General features: G+C 41.0%; 1 protein-coding gene across 2 annotated transcripts in view; it reads right to left on the bottom strand.

Annotated features, from left to right (window-relative positions):
- Window positions 1–15,115, bottom strand: part of LOC113016194 (sodium- and chloride-dependent GABA transporter 2-like) — a 36,669-nt gene extending 21,554 nt beyond the window's left edge. The window contains exon 1 of one of the 2 annotated variants that reach the window (XM_026158831.1): window positions 15,084–15,115. The gene's annotated coding sequence lies outside the window, so the exon portion shown is untranslated. Of the gene's footprint in view, window positions 1–11,408; window positions 11,520–15,083 lie in introns of those variants that run through there. The other variant, XM_026158830.1, reaches the window with a different exon arrangement.
- Between the last annotated feature and the right edge of the window lie 4,590 nt (window positions 15,116–19,705).

The raw sequence follows: 19,705 nt of genomic DNA, 5'->3' as shown, positions 1-19,705 counted from the left end.
TGGGGTGAAGCATCGATTACATACTTTCTGCAGTCAACAATGTCCACCATCGCATTTTTAAGCAACTTCATTCTAGCAGTCTGAGTGCAGTCGGATTTTCTAAGCAGTTCAATTTATTCAGAATTTGGATGTCAAAATTTAAACTAACCCTAACAGTGTAGGGTACCTGAAGTAGCTGTCAGCACATTTAATTGGCTGCATCACTGGCTCACTGCTCACTCAGCTGAACAAATATAGCCTCACTTAGAAAAAATATCTGTCTTTTTTGCTTTTTCATTCAAAAGAATAACATTTGCCTCCTGAGACATATTAGGTTACACAAGGTGTATAAATCATATGCAGAATTGGTGGATATTATAAATGGAGGACATACGCACATCTTTAAGTTTAAAAACTATGGACTACAATAAGATGTGAATTAGGGACTGAACTATGAACAATAAACAGTAGTGCCACTGGACTTTTATACAGACACTTTTATGAACCAAAGAGAAAGTCAATAAGATGAAAATGAAGACAGATAACACCATCCCTGAGAAAGGAGGGTAATTTAAAAAAAGCAGAATAATCAGATGAGACAAAAAGATTTTAACTTGATGTATGTAACTTAATTAGCTATGAATTTTCCCTGGAATTCTGTAACATAAGTAATAATTTAATGAAATCTGGTCAAATAGAATTTACTTGACTGGTATATATTAAGTTTAAACCAAGCATTTGCCTTAAGGATGAATTATTTGAACGTATACACCTTTGATTTGATATATTTCAGTTACATTTTACCCCAAACTATTGCTTCATATTTATTGAGTTTGAAGAATAAATTTAGGAGTGCAAGCTCAATATAATAATTTGACATTTGCTGAAAGGAAATTTTTCCAAGAGATGAAATAAAGTAGAGAGTTGCATCTGGAACTTGTGAAGTGTTGCAGCGTTGATGAAAGCAAACATCGGTCAGTCAGGGAAAGGATCTGCTGGAAGTCAGATCAGCTGATTCAATCAGCTGACGGGGAGAAGTCTGTTTCAGGTCTTTTAAAGGGGGTTTCTGCGTATTATGGTGGAACGACTGGATTCTTCTCCATTACCTGATGTAAAGCCTGACTGAGCTCGGGCAAATCTTAACAAACTTTCTACCAATTTGTAGAAATACGAAAGACTCCATTATGCTGCATACCTATTACAACACTGGGAGTTGAGATGAGACAGCCTATACTAACTAATTACTGCAAATATAGAACGCCGTAATGAATACAAGGTGATTTTGACTGAATGCAATCAACGTACCACAAGATATGAAGACTACATTTCAAACTGACTACATCACATCCATAGACCTTTTAGAGTGGCCATAATGATCATGACTGTGTACTTTTCAAAGGTTTAGATTATATGTGTTTTAAAGGTCAGATTAGCAAACAGAGTTTACGTTTACTGAACAGTCACTGCTTGGTTTACTCTGAAGTGGGAGTAAAAAAATGTACGCATTTCAAAACAGATCAAGATAACAGAGTCACCTAGTAACGTGCAACAACAGTAACAAATGTGTTGTTTGAGTCATCACATTTTTTTTGTTCCCAGTGTTGCTGTTGAATGCAATAATCCAGGTTATTTAAGGGCAAGAACAGGACATCTTATCTTGTTTACGTCTTGTGGAATTGTATGATTATGTTGATAAAGGTTAATCATTAGACAGTAGTAGACACATATGAAGGTCTTCTGTTCTCTACTGTCCACATGAACCAAATAAAGCTGTCTAAATACAGCTACACTCACTTTGTTAGGTACACATGTTCAGTCACTCGTTAATGCAAATATCTGATCAGACAATCACACTGCAGCAAATCAGTGAAATTTGGCATCTAGACGTGCTGAAGTTCAACCTGAGCATCAGAATGGAGAAAAAAGGTGATTTAAGTGTCTTCGAATGTGGCGTGGTTGTTGGTGCCTAGGGTGAGTAATTTGGAAACTGCTGATCTGCTGGTATTTTCCCACACAAACAACTCTAGAGTTTTTACAAAATGGTCAAAAAGAGGAAACATTCAGGGAGTGCAGTTCTCTGGGTGAAAATGCTGGAGGTCAGAGGTACATGTGCGGACAGCTTTGAGCAGATAGGACTCAAATTACCTGTCGTTACAAGCAGTGTATGGAGAAGAGCATCATAATGTGCCATCTGCCCAGCCACCGCAGCAAAAACCACACTGGGTCACTGAGAACAAGAAACTGAGGCAACAGCTTAAGTGGGCTCACCAAAATTGGGCAACAGATTCTGATGATATTTCATTTCTGCTGCAACATTTGGATGATAGAGTGTGAACAACATGAAACATGGATCCATCCTGCCTTGTATTAACAGTTCAGGCTGCTGGTGGTGTAATGGTGTGGAGATATTTTCTTGGCCCCTCTGTACCAAGTGAGCATTTTAAAAATGCCACAGCCTACCTTGCTTGTTCCTGACCATGTTCATCCCATTATGACCACAGTATACCCATCTTCTGATGGCTGCTTCCAGCAAGAGAAACACCTTATTGCAAAGCTCCGATCATTTCAAACTGGTTTGTTGAAAATGACAATGAGTTCTCTGTACTCAAACAGCCTCCACAGACACCAGATTTAAATCAAATAAAACACCTCTGGGATGTTGTAGAACTAGAGATTCACATCACAGATGTGCAGCTGAGAAAACTGCATCATGATAGTGTGATGGTATGATACCAAAATGGGCCAAAATCCCTGAGGAATGATTCCAGCAGCTTGTTGAATCTATGCCATGAGGAGTTAAGGCTGTTCTGAAGGAACAGACGGTCCAATAAAGTACAAGCAAGGTGCACCTAATAAAGTTCTTACTCAAACATTTAACCCCGTTTCAGAATCACTGTGTTTTCAGCTACAATTATAAAAAGTAAAACATAAAAAGCACAATAATGCACTGACAGTTTACTTCAGTCTCCCTCATTAGTTAAAGAAATTCCCTGAAGAAAATTGCAAAGTCAAAGGTCAAGAGTTAGGAAGTGGTAAAAAAAGCATGGCAATCATACACAATGTAGAAAATCCTTAACTACATGCTTGCACCCCTCACACAGCCTCCAGATTCTTTGCGTCCAAGGGGACAAATAAAAGCCCAAAGTTAAGGGTCCTTCAATACAGTCACCGGCAAACCTGTGGCCTCTGAGAATGTGGAGCCCAGGTATGCAACTCATAGAGGCATAGCTGTGCTCTAAATGCTTTATAGCTCATTTTATTGCTGTCTTGTATCCAGGGCACTAGGTCACTGATATAGTGTACAGTGGTAGGCGTTGTGAAACTCTTGCAGCTTACTTCCAGGCTTTTTTAAAAGGCTGATTAAAGAAAGGATGAAAAATTCACAGATTCATCGTGACTGTGGGGCATCTGATTAGAGCCCTTCCACTAAACACAGTCAGAGTGAACCCATACACAGCCACTTTGTGTGTGTGTGTGTTAGTGTGTGTGTATGCGCATCACAAGCCTGGGCTTTACAGGAAAGTAGTTGCTCACATTACACAATTTGATTATCGGGTCCGTCTGCTTTGAGCCCTTCCTATGAACACAATCCGAGCACTCATATAAACCTGGTAACTGTCCAAAACACATGCAATCATAATTACAGTGAGACAGTTGCTCACGTTACTCACAAGTACTGTAAAGTGGTTGCTCATATTACACGCATGCAGCACAGGTAACAACTTCAAAAACAACAAAAACAGCAACTAAAAAAATAATTAAAACATTTTGGGACCTAATTCAGGGCCAGTGTTAGATATGTAAAACTAAAAGTTAAAGATATAAAGAGGTAGCTACTGGTATTAAAGATACCTAAACTGGTGTGAGTGGGAGCATTGACTGAAAGAAAAAAGTAATATTTTAGGATGATTTTTTTCTCACAACAGTTCCATGCAAAGCACAAATAAACACCTCTGTGTGAAAAGCTTGCAGCCTGGAAATGTCCCGTACACTGACAGAAGACAAATAACAAAACTTGGACTGCATGGCAGGCAAATACAAAAGAATTATGGGTATTGAAGTTTCAGGTACGTTTGTGTTGGGTGTGTAACTGATGCGCATATTGTGAGTGTAAACAGAGATCCTTTGATAATGTAAGGTGTCAGATTCGCTGGGCTTCCCAGCTGTAGTCACTGCTGACGTAGTGCCTGCAAAAGGTGCCCTATACAGGTATCTGACTAATATCTGACTGCTCATTCACTGGAGCTAAATTACGGTGTCGGTCACATGGTGATGTACAAATACACTATGTGTGATCATCATTGGCTCAGAGAAACAGTTACAAACATACTCTAGAAGAACTCTTGAATTAGGTTATTATAAATGGTTGGTATAAATACAGCTTATTAAGTTTGCTGTATGTTTGTAATGTAATAGGGTTAAGATTGGATTTTTGGTAGATCTGATAAAGGATTAATGTTCACAAAGCCTTGGCTAAAGGTAGATACAAGCTACACAAAATCAAAAATAAAATCTCATATATAATATTATAATGTATATATATACTGAACACTTCCTGCCTGCAGACATGAATAGCACCATCTCTACTGTGCCTCTTGATTGGTCAAATAAAGTCGAGATATAATCACTTGCTTCCATAAATAAAACCAATGCAGATTGACTTTGACAGCTTACAAAACATTTAATAAACCAAATTTAGTTAAAATAATGAGGTTTTTCTTGACAGAATTTCTTTGTAACTGATCCATTTTCTTAATCCGAATGTTTTACAACACAAGTCCATCTATGTGATTACAGTCTTCCAGCTAGCAGACCAGAAAGGTGAGTGTAATTCTTTTTTTTTGAGAGTGATTCTATTTTTCCGAGGCATTCCAGTCTGACACGTTAACAAACGCTTTAACCTTCAGGTCAGTCACACTGGAAGAAGTTAAAACGGTGATCTCGCCTCATTTGAACCCTGTCAAAGTGGAATTTTCAAGGACTCGATGCGGTCGAGATCTTCTGCTCCCCCATGTTTTAAATAGGTAAGCATTCCTGTGGCTGATACCCTTTCCTCTTTAACCTGTGTTAAAAACACACCTCATAAAAGAGGGATCATTTGAGTGTAACATATGGCCTTATGTCCACACTATAGTGGGTTCCTCTGAGGTTGGTGGTGGGCTGGATTATTTGGTGCTCATAATTGTTCCTGGAGATTTCTAAGCGCTTAAAGTAGTTCCCTCTAAGAATCAAATTATTTATATAGCGCCAAATCCCAACAACAGTCACCATAAGGCGGTTTATATTGTAAGGTGATGACCCAACAAACTAGAGAAATCCCAACAGTCAGACAGACCTATATGAGCAAGCACTTGGTGACAGCAGGAAGGAAAACATCTCTTGTAACAGAAAGAAACTTCTGTCAGAACCAAGCTCATATGGGGGCAACCATCTGCTGTGACCAGAGACAGCACATGGCTGCAGAAGAGAGCCCGTTTGAGAATAACTAATGATTAAATGGCGAGTGGTGTATAAACTCATACTAAGTGAAAAGAGCTGACAGAGGAAGAAACACTCAGTCCTTCATGGTAAGTCCCCAGTAATCTAGGTCTACTGCAGTATAACTAAGCAAGGGTCACAGATAAGTGAGTCAGGTAAGTGAGAAGAGCTATGCTCACATTCTAACCAACTTTACCACTCCGGAGGATCGCAAAGAAGACCTGGACAGTTTGCAGCAGTATATTGACGAGTGTTTTGAGCATGTTGTTATGGGGAAACCAGATAACAAGGCGCCGATTCCCTCCAGCAGCAAAGGAAAGCCGTCCTCGAAACTAAGCCACCTCAAAGACTCACTGGAGCCAGCTTCTCCACAAAACAGTGACATAGTTGACATTTTGGTGTCCATAGATAAAAAAAATAGTCCAGTTTTGACGCACGCCTGTCCCTCCTGGAAATCCTGCATAAAGATTTTCAGGATCTGCATGAGTCCATTGAGTTCAGCTAGCAGCAGTTGGAAACACGCTCAAAACGCCACCCTCAAAGAGTCAATGAAAATCCCTCAATGAGGGACCCGACTCTCAGAAGCAAACGAAAAACTCAAGGAAGCTGTCATCAAGCTCCAGGCCCGCAGCATGAGGGAGAACTTGGTGCTTTAAGGAATACCAGCAAAGGCAGAAGAAGATCCTTATGAGTCACTTCACCCAGATAGAATAGAATAGAATTCAACTTTATTGTCATTGCACATGCACAGGTACAGGGCAACGAAATGCAGTTTGCATCCATCCAGAAGTGCTTTAGTGATATAGATATATTACAATATATATTAGCAATAATATAGATATGTGAGTATATTACAGAAATGGGTCTATTATGGTATGTTATAATGTACACGGTATGAAGTATGTTGTGAATATTCTATAACTATAAGTATGTACAGGCTGTAGTGAGTACAAGCTATGTACAGGCTATGAACAGGATATAAATATGAAAAACTATACAGAATATGAAATAAATAACTTTACAGAAATCTGAGATATACAGCTATACAGAAATGGGAACTATGCAAGTTGTAAACAGTTGTAGGGTTAAAAATTATCGAATGTACAGAATGATTATTTACACAGAGCTATACAGTAGTGCAGTTAAGATAAGTGAGATATAATTCCTACAGAGGCTATATAAAGTGCTAGTGGTTGTGAGTGGTGGTTCAGTCCATGTTATTATTGTGTGTTTGAGGGTACGGTTGTCCATTGTGTGTGTGTGTATGTTCAGTCCATGTGTTAACGTGGGTCAGATGTCAGGAGGCAGAGTTTAGGAGTCTGACAGCTGTGGGGAAGAAGCTGTTCCGGTACCTGGTGGTCTTAGTCCGGAGGCTCCTGTAGCGCCTCCCAGAGGGCAGGAGGGTGAAGAGTCCATGTGATGGGTGACTGGGGTCTTTGATGATTTTCCCAGCCCTTTTCAGACACCGCTTCCTGTAGATGTCTTTCATGGCAGGAAGTGGTGCTCCGGCGATGCGCTGCGCAGTTTTCACGACCCTCTGCAACGCCTTCCGGTCCGAGGCAGAGCAGTTCCCGTACCAGACTGTTATACAGTTGGTCAGGATGCTCTCGATGGTGCAACGATAGAAGTTCACCAGGATGTCTGAGGACAGGTGGTTCTTCCTCAGAGTCGTCAAGAAGAAGAGGCGCTGGTGAGCCTTCTTGACCAGCTTGGAGCAGTTGGTCGTCCAGGTGAGATCCTCGGAGATGTGGACTCCCAGGAACTTGAAGCTGCTCACATGCTCCACAGCCGTCCCCTTAATGTGGATGGGTGGATGTGGGTCAGCATTCCTCCTGTAGTCCACGATGAGCTCCTTGGTCTTCTCGGTGTTAAGCAGTAGGTTGTTTGTGTCGCACCACTCAGCCAGACGATCCACCTCCTCCCTGTAGGCGGCCTCATCGTTGTCACTGATGAGGCCAATCACCGTGGTGTCATCTGCAAACTTAATGATGGTGTTGGAACCATCAGCAGGTCTGCAGTCGTGGGTGAAGAGGGAGTAGAGGAAAGGGCTCATCACACAGCCTTGTGGTACACCAGTGTTCATCTTGATTGTAGATGAGCAGCAGTTATCCAGCCGGACATGTTGGGGGCAGTTGGTCAGGAAGTCCAGTAACCATTTGCAGATGAGGGAACTGATGCCCAGGTCTGTCAGTTTCCTGATGAGTTGTGAGGGGTGGATTGTATTGAATGCTGAACTGAAGTCTATAAACAGCATTCTGGCGTAGGTGTTGTTGTTGTCCAGGTGTGAGAGGACAGAGTGCAGTGCGATGGAGACTGCATCCTCTGTGCTCCTGTTCTGGCGGTATGCGAATTGGTGGGGGTCCAGGGTGGGGGGGAGACAGGATTTGAAGTGTGCTAGGACCAGCTGCTCTAAGCACTTAGTGATGATGGGGGTGAGTGCTACTGGGCGGTAGTCATTGAGGCAAGATGGGTTGGAGTTTTTGGGTATCGGGACGATGGAGGTGGATTTGAATCAGGCCGGTACCACAGCGTGGGCAAAGGACAGGTTGAATATGTCTGTCAGCACTCCTGCAAGCTCCCCAGAACACGCTCTGAGAACACACCCGGGGATGCCATCGGGACCTGCAGCCTTGTGGACATTGATCCTGCTCAGCACCGCTCCTACATCGGTGGGGGAGAGAGTCAGAGGTTGGTGGTCTGGTGTCATGTCTGCTTTGGTTGTGGTTGTGGGGTTCCCTCACTCAAAACGAGCATAAAAGTTGTTGAGCTCGTTGAGGAAGGAGACATCAGAGGATGCGGGGGAGGGTTTGGTGGTCCTGTAGTCTGTAATGGTCTGGAGTCCTTGCCACATGCGTCGGGGGTTGGAGTTAGAGAAGTGTTCTTCTACCTTCTTTTTGTAATGGTGTTTGGCTTTTTTGATGCCCTTCTTTAGATTAGCCCTGGCTGTACTGTAGGCGTGTGCATCTCCTGACCTAAAGGCGGTGTTGCGGGCCTTCAGGAGGAGACGAACATCCCGGTTCATCCAAGGCTTCTGGTTGGGGTACATGGTGATCCGTTTCTGGGTGGTGACACTGTCTGTGGTTTTGGAGATGTAATCCAGTACAGATGAGGCGTACTGGTCCAGGTCTGTGTGGGTGAACATATTCCAGTCTGTGTTTTGAAATCTGTCCTGGAGCACTGCGTCCACTTGAAACTCCCAGAGGATGGAATTAAAATCATCTGCTTCCATTGTGTCCATCGTTTGGGAAATCAACAGACCCAGACCTATCATGGCCAAATTTGAACGCTTCCAGATATTTGTCAGAAAAAGGAAATACTAAATTTTTAATCATGGCATTTAAAAGGGACAAAAAACCTAAAGCAAGTTATACAAGGCAGGAATCAGCAACAACACATCTTTTGAATATCAGCAACTTAAATCATGCATACAGGAAAAATTCAGTCACAATCAACTGAGTCTGGAAATATACTGGATAACAAAATTATTAAATATCTGCAATACAAAAATGTATAAGCTATTATTTAAAATTGATGAATCATGAAGCTGGGAAGTCTAGTCTGCGCCTTGGGTGCTCCTTGTTGCCCACAGGCTCATTGGGTGGGGTGTCCAGGTGAGGGAGTATCCGTTGCTAGGTGCAGCTTGTCCCAGATCCAGGCCAGTGTTTCTTGTCACTTTGCTGTGTGTGTCTGTTGCACTTGAGTGGATGACTGGTGTTAGGTGGTGTTCCTCCCCACTACTCCCCGCTGGGTGCTGCTACCCCCTCAGTGGAATGCAGGTACTTGTTGGTACTGGGATGCGTGGCTGGATGTTCTGGCGTGGTTGTTGACCCAGTCCTCTGGTGGTCCAGGGTGGCTTTACCTCTTCCGTGTTGACGGGGGGTGGCTATGCTGGGCACCGGGCAGTTTTTGGGCGCCTGGAGCCCTGGGACCATGATCTTGGCTTTTACCAGGGTGGCAGGCCTATAGCGGGGCTGGTTGCCCATCACCTGGGGTCCTCTGGGATGCCCACCCCTTGGACGTGGGCACCCCATCTAGGGCCTCCCTCCTTCTTCTGCTGAGATGGGTGCACAGGCATCACAGAGAGTAGTGGTCTTAGGTCATTAGTACTCTTGGGGGCTGTGGATGGCCCGGTTTTCCCAGATCCTATTCCACCTGCCTCTGGCTCCTAGGGGGCGTTATTGTGTCTTCCCAACCTTATTTTCAAGTGCATTTCGTGATAAAGACACACACATACAAACACTCCACACTCTCTCTCTCACATGCACCACAAGGAGACTGTTGATTTATGTAACATATGTATGCATTTTTGAATGTTTGCAATTGAGGTGTTGTGTGTTTGTTTTCTCACAGGGGCACTTGGCAATACATTTTGCTTTTCTTGGCTCCCCCCTTTTTTCCCCCGCCTGTCCTGCCTTAGACATTGTATTAATGTATTTGCAAAAGCTGCCAAGAACAGGATTAAAAAAACTGATCACCTGATCCAACCCAACTATAAGCTTTATCAAAAAAGAACGTTTTAAGCCCAACCTTAAAAGTAGAGAGGGTATCCGTCTCCTGAGAGTTTCTTGTCTGAGAGGACAGTTGTGCGAAACAGCAGCACAAAACAATTGGGCCCAGAGTTGGGATCACTGACAGCAGTGGCTATTATAGCTGATTTAACATATGCAACCTGCAGATTTTTTCCATATTGTTTTTCTTCTTATGTAAATTATCCCAGCTTCTGCTTCATAATACCGTCTGACCTTCTTTCTCAAACCTGCTGAAATGTGGTCTGGCTTTAAAAAAGCAACAATGCAGAGATGGCTCTGCTTCACCACTGGCAGCAACACTCCACTGACAGAAAATATGTAATCAAGAGCCTCTTGGATTTAAATAACTGCTTCTGGAAATATTTTTTATATATTTTGGTGTTTTTGTGAGGTTCAAATGCAAACAATTTCTCTTCAGCTAACATTTTAAGAATCATTGCTAGGAATAACAAGACAACGTTAGAACCAGAGGTTTCCGCAGTACTTACTTACAGTTAATTAGCCTTTAGATTAAATTAACCATTTTATTTAACGTCTACAGTAAACAAGAACATTTGTGCAGTCAGTCAATGCTACAGTAAAGTTGGGGGAAATAGTGGTTGGAGACAAAATTATTACTAACTTGTGCAATGGACTTCTGATCTTGTCGCCTCTGAAATGGCTACGTCAAAGACGAGGACCAGGTCTGTAACCACTCAGTGAATTCCTGCCTTCAAAGGGACTTTGGTGCATCTTGACAGAGGCAGTTGGCTATCAGTCAGCTATTAGTTTCAGACGGGGTCAAATTGGCAATTAGTTCCAAAACTGCAAATCTGTTGCCATCTGTTGACACCCGCATACACAAAAATTCACATTAACTTTTGACATTGAGATTCCAGCCAGAATCTCATAGATTTGAAGCAGAAATCTGACATTTCTCCATGAACAGTGGTGTAGTTGCTACAGAACAGATACCAGCAAAATAACACAGGCATTTCCTAGTTATACGGGAGTATAAACACAACACATGTTGGCAACCAGTTGACTTATTGCCAAGAGATGCAAGTTGTGCTCATTACTGCAGACTGACTCAGACTGAGTCCACTGTGTAAAAATTAGACATTAATTTGCAAACCTTAGTCAGATCTGAGAGAGTGTGCTTCATCTAAAACTGAGGATTGTGGCCCACATTTTCAGACATTTTATCCAGAAAAACAATTCAAAGTGTTGCATGTAGCCCCAGAATAGTTGAATAGCAGCAGGGGAACACCTACACCTATGATATCCCAAATAGTCAAATAAGCCCTCAGCAAGATAAAGCCATCTAGTTAAAAGCAGTTATTTGCTAAAAAGGTTGATAAATTCATTTGTTAATGACTTTCCAAAATAATTTTGACATATGATTCTCAGGCAAACATCACTTCCTCCTCGTGCTGTGCTTACCTGTTTTGCAGATGTGAAGTCTCACTAAGCCTTCGAGGTAGCGCCTTAATGGTACTTGATTAATTAATTCGCTGTTCGTGTGGATAATTTTACAGAGAACTGAGTACGACCCTGTCTCTCTTTCCCCCATCCAGCCCTTTGCCTGGGATGAACTGGGCTCGCAGGGAAATCTAGGAGAGCTAAACAAACCCGGATTCCTGTTGTGCACTGAGCCTGAAACCAGGGGCTAAATGATCATATCATGGGACTTTTATAAGTCAGGATGTTGGACTCATAATGACTTATTTACTTTAAATGGCCTCAAGCATCCAGAACAGTAGGCTTTATGTGTAAACTGAATATTTTAACACTTTGGTTTGCCAGTGTGACATCCAGGAAACTAAATGCAACACTGAGGGAGCAAAGACAGAGTAGCCACTACATCATACATTACACTTTATACAAGATGCCTGGATAACATGTGATACAGCTGAACTAGTTTGAAGGTAATGGGTTATTGTTTATTTTTCCTTTGCAAAAGGAGGATAGATGTGAGTGTGGAAGCAAAGCCTTCAGCCACCAAGTCAGCTATAGAGTAATTAATCCATCTAATCTGGCTGAGGCTGCCAGACCTTCACACTCTGGACCGAGTTTGCCCCAGAGAGGAATGTAGCGATGGATTATCTCAAAACATCAAATAATAAGCCCCCCTTCTGACACCACTGACAGCAAATGAAAAGGCCCGGATTTTCCATCCCTGTGAAGAATTAAAGATATGAAGAAAACTCTGTGGGGATCTAACTTTGGCGGCAGGTTCATGAATTGACTGGATGGAGGCTGCTATTTAAAGCCTGCAAAAAATTAATAGCTTGATTAATTCCTGGTGACTTGCACCCGACATGTCTTCGCTATTGTGCACATGAAAAGTTGCAGGGTACCAGCGAAGTAATTATATCATCACAGGCCATTGCTTCCATTGCAACCTGATTTTTTATTATTTTATTACTCTTTTCTTTGCTGACTTGGCGAGGGGTTTGAATTCCATCGACGACCGTTTTATACGCCTGGACGCAAAGAGACTTAATTGAGGTTAAGCACCTTGGTCAAGGGGTTTGGAGTGCCACACTGCTGCACTGGGAAGTTTGTGAAGAGGCCCTTTAAGTCTCTGACCAACCAGAGTACAGGAAAACAGGGCAGAGCGAGGAGGCGTTTGGACAGAAACATTTGAGACAATTGCCATGCTGATTTTGTTTGTTAGAGCAAGTTGTTGATCTGACGTGAGATGGTTAAAATCATAGTTGCAGCTATAGTTCCCTTTAGTGCCACATGAGGGAATGTGGCGCAACAACCTAATGCTATAGTCAGGAAAACAGTGGTCGGAGGTCACAGCACGACCAAAATTACTGACACTGAATGCAATGAACTTGTATTCTCGTTGTCTTTCAAGTGGTTCTTTCAAAGATGGCAAGGAAAATGGCAATAAGGTAGAGCCAGTCTGCTACTGGTGTGAAATTGAAAGGGTTCAAGTTGATGGTTGCAATCTGTTTGTGATAATACTGCAATTAACTGTGATAAATCAGCAAAAATTGCAATTCTGCTACCATCTGCATAAACAGTAATTCACATTAACTACTTACAGATTTCAGAAATCTGGATGAACGTAGTTATATCTAAAGTTCGAAACAGAAACCAGAATTTCCCCACAAATAGTGATGTAGTTGATGCAGGACAATTTAACTGTAAAATATTATTTTATATAAGATTAAAGTCCGAATGCAACCAGCTGGCAGGCAGTTGAGTTGAGTGCCCTATAGCCAAGACGCGTGAGTTGTGCTTATCAGTGCAGACTGACTCAGACTAATTGCACTGTGTTAGAAATCTGTCTGGGTTTATAAATAAGATGGCAATTATATGACAATGTCTGGCTGGGAGTGCGTTCAGGTCGAGTTGCTTTGTTTGGTGACAGATTGCCTCCTATGTGGACCGTACAATAGAAAGTGTTTGCACAGAGGTTGGGAGGGTGTTGCATGACCAGCCTCTTTGTGACCAGTTGGTTGTTACAACTACTTGTAATAAAGCATATGGTTGCAAACACTGGGCAAGCACACTTCATTGGCGCGATTGACAAAATGAAAAACTAACATGCTAATAAAAAGCTACCTATATTACACAATATTAGACGTGTTTGAAATTTTCCACATTTCTGTGATGGGACATGATTAAGAACAACGCATAACAGCCTCCCTTTAGTTACAGAAGTCACTCTTAACAGAGCCAAGGTTCGTAAACACGTAACAGCATCAGTGTTGTCCTCCTGTCATTGACATCCAGTTGAACCACGGGGATCTTGGCCATTGTTTGATACAGTTCAGGGTGGGTGGGTGGGTTGGACTCAACCCGCATTACTGGTTTCAGTTATTCTTTTTAATTTTCTTGCCAACAACACATCAAAAGGACTTAATGCAAGCCAAAGTTCCAAATGGTGATGACAGAAAACCACATGTGCCAAATCCAAGTAGCTGCCTCAGCACTGTGGTAGGATCACAAGAAAGGCTTGTGGTCACCTTTGGCAGGCTTTATAAAATCCATCCAGCTAAATAGGGGCTGCAAATAACATACACACTTTAACGCAAATGACATCAGTCTATAGAAGCACACAGAGATGTGCTTCTATAGACTGATGTATAGACCACGCAGGTGGCCATGCCATTTATGGCAGTGTTTGAACAGAAAAACAATAGCATGTTGTTGCTGTTGTTAACCGACTCCTAGATAGATACAAATAAGCTGAATATTGTGGAAACAGCTATTTCTTTCTTTTTTATGGGAGGGAGGCTGGTGGTGAGGGTTAATTTTTAACATTAACATGCTGAAGTGTGAGACCTCAGTGACATGGATGTTAGACAGATCAGTTATAGGTGTTAAAACCCCTTTGCATGGCTAAGCTGCTTAACTTTGTTAAAGCACAGAGTTAAAAACAACATGCTAACTAGCATAGCATCAAAATCCCTCAAACCTCTTTTCAAAGATGTTTCTTTGTATCTGCGTCAAACTTCAGGTGCTGATTTTGTATAATTCCATCACATTACTGTTGCTGGGAATCTGACACCTTATAATTGGATATTTTGCTGTGTCATGTGGGCGTGGGGATTGTGGTTGAGCAGCAGACGGAAGCCGTCAACAAAAGAAGCATGAAAAATCCGAGTGCTGGAAGCATGTGTGTAAACCAACCTGCTTTACATGTGGCCACTCCATGAAAGACTTTTTCATGAACACTTTTAGTATAAAGCCACATCAGGACATGTGATCCAAAGTTATAAGACAGAGACGGGGTATGCAAAGCATGCCTTTGTGCTGAGAATGACTCAGCTTTTTTTCTTTTCATAAGGCTGCACTGTTTCTTTTACATATCACAAGGAAATGGAAATGGAAATATTGGGTTTAATATCCTTGCTTCACCTGAGATTAAATCAAACAAATTTTCAACACACGTTAAACATCATTTTAAATTATTCTGCATCTAATTTTTTTAAATATGATATACGCAAAGACTTAGAGATGTGCCTTAAAACATGACTAAAACTAACACAATATTTAAAATGCTTCAAAATCAGAGTATCATTTATTCCAAGTGAAACTATGTAGTCACACACACACAGATACACCTGCACAGGAGAATAAATGTCTTGTACCTACCGGTTGTAACTTGACACTCGTCTCTCTGTAGTCTTGCCAGGTGCTGAACCGTAAAAAGCAGCCTGAGAGCGACAAAATATACTCAGGGATCAAGTGGGCGGAGCTTCTATCATTCAGGTGCACTAGACCTCTGCTGTTTGTCGTTGTCCTGAGCAATTAATCTGAATAAAGAGCCACAAAACGTAGAAACACCATATGAGTTTTGCAGGCTCCCAGTTCACAGTTAAACTCTCATCCTGTCCTCCGGTACACTGAGGATACTGAGGACATCACAGGTGTAGGTGCAGGAGGTGGAGCAGCAGATGAGAAGCAGTCACTGTGGGGGAAGAAGGCTTGGAACAAATAATCTGCATATGCGTCTGCGTCATGTATGTATGGGAATTGATGTAGTGGTTTTAGGGTGTGCCACTGTTTTCTAAGACTTAGAGGTTTTCATCAGCTTCTTATGTGTCAAGGTGTGGCAATATGTCAGCAATTAAATGTAATGAATCCCTTTGAAACTAGGCATTGACACTCATTCTTCAGTCAGTGGAAGGGTCTTTTGTATTGCTAAGGAACATCATTTATATTTTCAAACAGGGTTGCGTAACGACATTTTGCCTGTAGCATTTTGTAGTTAACTTTCACTGCACGGTATTTTCACGTCCTTGAAATCTTAAATGCAAATTTACGCTTTTGGACCTTTAGATTGCTACTTAATTTGAGCTATGTGATTATGATTTGATAGATTTATAGTAAAATATGAGACTGCACCGGCTAGTTAGCTGTATTTTTTGTGACCTTAAGATTTTTCGCTGGTGCGTATATGTGACGTATAGATCTTCGTCTTGTATGTGTTGGATTCGATGTTCTGGAAAAACAGTGGCACACTGTTTTCTCAGGCTTTAAGATTTTCGTGAGTTTTTCATGTGCAAAGGGGAGACGATATATCAGAAAGCATGTTTAACCCTCTCAGGCTCAAATTAAATTTTTGTTGCTAATGCACAAAAGACTACCTGCAGTGGTACTTCTGAGTAAAAAAAACTCATAAAATATGTATGTGGGGTAATCAGGTTGTTAATTTTTACTTGTTGCAAATCTGCAAGCCTGCCTTGAGAGGGTTAATACCATTAAAGCCTTTTGAAATTGCACAATGATGTTCATTGTGCAATTTCAATTGAAGAGGCTTTTGTATTCCTAAGTAACGCATGTTTTTTTTATAAAATGGGTTTCTCTAACGATATTTTTCCTGTGGCATTTTGTAGCTAAAAATGGCCGTAATTCCTTCTGTTTGACACATTATAACTTCCTTGAAATCACGAGTGATTTGATAGATTTATATTAATAAACGAGACTGCAGTATGCTTTGTGAGTTATGATTTTGAGTTGATCTGTATATGTGACCTATACATCTGTGTCTTGTGTGAACTTGCTGCAGTGGATTTGGGTGCGGCATTACTTTCTAAGCCCTTTAGAGATTTTCATGAGCTTTTCCTGTGTGAAGGCATATCTATATGTCAGCAAGTAAATTTATTTCCATTAATTCCTTTTGAAACTACATGTGTTCATTCTTCAGTCAGTGGAAGGGTCTTTTGTATTGCTAAGTAATGCCATTAATTTTTATAATACAGGGTAATATGAGATGAATCAGATATTTGGTGATAATTTGACAGGTTTACATTAAAATGAGACTCCAGGAGTTAGTTAGCTTTCTGTTTGATGATTTTATGATTTTTTTAGTTAACTTTTCAAATTAAGGATGAGCAAGTGTACCTGTTCAGTGTTATTTCTCAGCAGTGAACTTTTTAAATGAAAAGAACATTATTCCTACCACAAACGAGCAAAATTAAAAACCTAGGGTCAAAACTTGCTTAATTCAGATTGGTCTGTATTTTAAAACCTTGAGGTAAAGTGGCTTAACTTTTTCTCTATAGGGTTAGGGTCCTAGGACTGCGGTCTCCTGGACAAAGATCCTGGAATCTGCTGGAGCCACTCTCCCAGTTTGGACGTTACTGCCCTGAGAGCTGTTACCACTGTTGCTTTCAGTTTCCACATCTTCCCATCTCTTCTCTAGCTCGTCCTTCATCCCTTGGTATTTCTTCTCATGTCACCATTTCCAGATGTTGCTGTCACTCGGTATACTGTAGCTACATTCATCATTACGGTCGTCTTTCTCTTCTTGTCCACCACCACTATATCTAGCTATCACCAGTTTGTCCATCTGTATCTGGAAGTTTGGTCATTTTCAACCACCTTTAGGGTGTTTCAACACGCCAACTTAGCACAGTCTCAGCCACAGAGACTTTTTTTCCTTTGAAGATGAGATGACTGACACTTCTGCTACTGGTAAAAGATAATATTATTTGATACTGATAAAGAAAATTTCACTAAGATACAGCGCAGCCACGCTTTCCAGTGCCTCGGCAGAGAGACTGTTTAGCCTTGGGAAGCTTGTCTTCTCTCCAAAGTGGAACAGGCTCTCTGATGAGAAGTTTGAGAAGCTCATTGTTTTGAGACATAACCACTGGTTTAATGAATAGCTGTAAAGGGTTGGGGATGTGACAAATAAGAATTCTTTATATTAAAAAAAATAGAGGACATTAAAACAGGTCACTTTAACAGACATCTACTGTGAGAACAACACTTGTGTGACTTGTGTTGGACTGCCAATGGCAAACGACAGCCATGGAGTTTACATTTGTATTACCTGTTTACATTTTTATACCTTGGTTATGTTATACAGTGCACGTACTTTCTCAGTATTACATTGAAATCACTTCAGCTATTTTACTTTTGTGTGGAAGAAAATCCTTGTTCAGCCACTGATGTCTGAAGCTGTGACAGTTTACATTGCTTAAAAGCATAATTTAATTTAACAACCATTGATAGCCAGTTGCATCCTGTTGATGTGCAATAATATCGAATGTTCTAAAACAACATGTTTTATTGTATTATTTATTACAAATAGAAAATTAATTCTATCTACAATTATTAAAATTGATCTGATTGGTGTTTTATTTCACATTATCACAAAGCAACATTTGAATAGTTAATAGTTTCCTGTTAGTTCCTTCTGTGGCCATTTACTTCAGCTATATATTCAGTTTTATAACAAACAGTTGAATATATATTTTAGTATGTTCAAGTATGTTTAGTAATTTATAATTTAGTATTTTAGCAAGTTCCATTAAGAGGAGATTCAAGTTCTTTAAACATTTTTAAAGTAACACAATAGTTACTTTTCATGGTAATTGTTACTTTTATAATATTGTAACTCAGTTACTTGAAGAAATAACTATAACTGATTACTTGCCCAACACTGGTCAGGTTGGTACACAGCTGACAGCTCTATTTGACAGCTGTTAGAAATCATATTATGGCAAGAACCAATCAGCTAAGTAAAGAGCAACGACAGACCATCAATATTTTAAGAACTGAAGCTCAGTCAGTTCAGAAAATAGCTGAAACTCTGAATGTGTCCCCAAGTGCAGTTGCTACGTGGAAACTGGATGACACGAGGACTCTCAGGAAAGGAAGACCAAGAGTCACCTCTGCTGCTGAGGATAAATTCATCTGAGTCAGCAGCCTCAGAACTCGCAAGTTAGCAGCACCTCAGATTAGAGCCCAGAGCCCAGACGCTTCTCTACACCGACTGTTCAAAGGACACTGTGTGAATCAGGCCTCTATGGTCAAACAGCTGCTAAGAAAAAACTACTAAGGAAAAGCAACGAGTTTGTTTTGTTTTTGTATTTGTTTGGGCCAAGAAACACAAGAAATGGACATTAGACCAGGTTCTAACTACAAGTCCAAGTAATGCATATTAGAGGGAAGTTTCAGCCTTGGCAGAGGAAAGCAATCGCAAACAGCTCTGGTTTAATGTTACAGAGTATTCTTTCTTATTTTGCATGCCATTGCTTTTCATCTTTTCTCAAACGACTTGTCACCATGACTAGACACTTTTTCAGCTTGTCACTCACTAGCTATGAGACAAAATTAAATCACTGATGAAACTGTATTGTTATGAGGAAGAGGTGATGAATTGTCAGGTATGTCCTGCTCTGCCAGCTGTGTGGGATGCAAAATAGGACCTAACTGCCGGACTGAGAGACAAGGGACTAACTAAAGGAGGCAGCTTTACTGCTGTTACTTAAAAAACTCCCTGAAACTAGCTTCAACTCCATTCTCTCTCACTGATTCTGTGTAAGATGATTTTTTTCCTTCAGACTTCTGACAAAAAGAAAACTGAAAAGAGAAAGAGGATATCGAAAAGCAATACAGTGATGAGCGGAAATACTAATAAATATAACGCTAAATAGCTAAAAGCTACTAGTCAAGCCTTAACAATGGAGGAGAAACACTTGAATCATGTGATGTCCACGAGCATCATATTATTTCTTTCCTTTCCTTTGAAATTCAGCTTTAATTAATATCCCACTCTGCTGGCTGACATGTGGCCAAGTCGAGGGCACGTGGCCAGGAGTCAGATAATCTCACCTCGTTAGTAGTTGGGGACTACAGCTGTCTTGATGTTGAGCATTGTTCCTGAAATAAAGGTGGTTTCAGATATATACAAGGTAATGTTTCACCTACTGTTGTTCTCAGATTACATATAAGGTAGAAAAAAAATTATTGTGACTGCTTCC

This window comes from Astatotilapia calliptera, chromosome 23 (genome assembly GCF_900246225.1).
Source record: "Astatotilapia calliptera chromosome 23, fAstCal1.2, whole genome shotgun sequence".
In the NCBI taxonomy this organism is placed as follows: domain Eukaryota; kingdom Metazoa; phylum Chordata; class Actinopteri; order Cichliformes; family Cichlidae; genus Astatotilapia; species Astatotilapia calliptera.
Note: the sequence above shows the minus strand (reverse complement) of the source record. Positions and strands in the feature narration are given on the sequence as shown.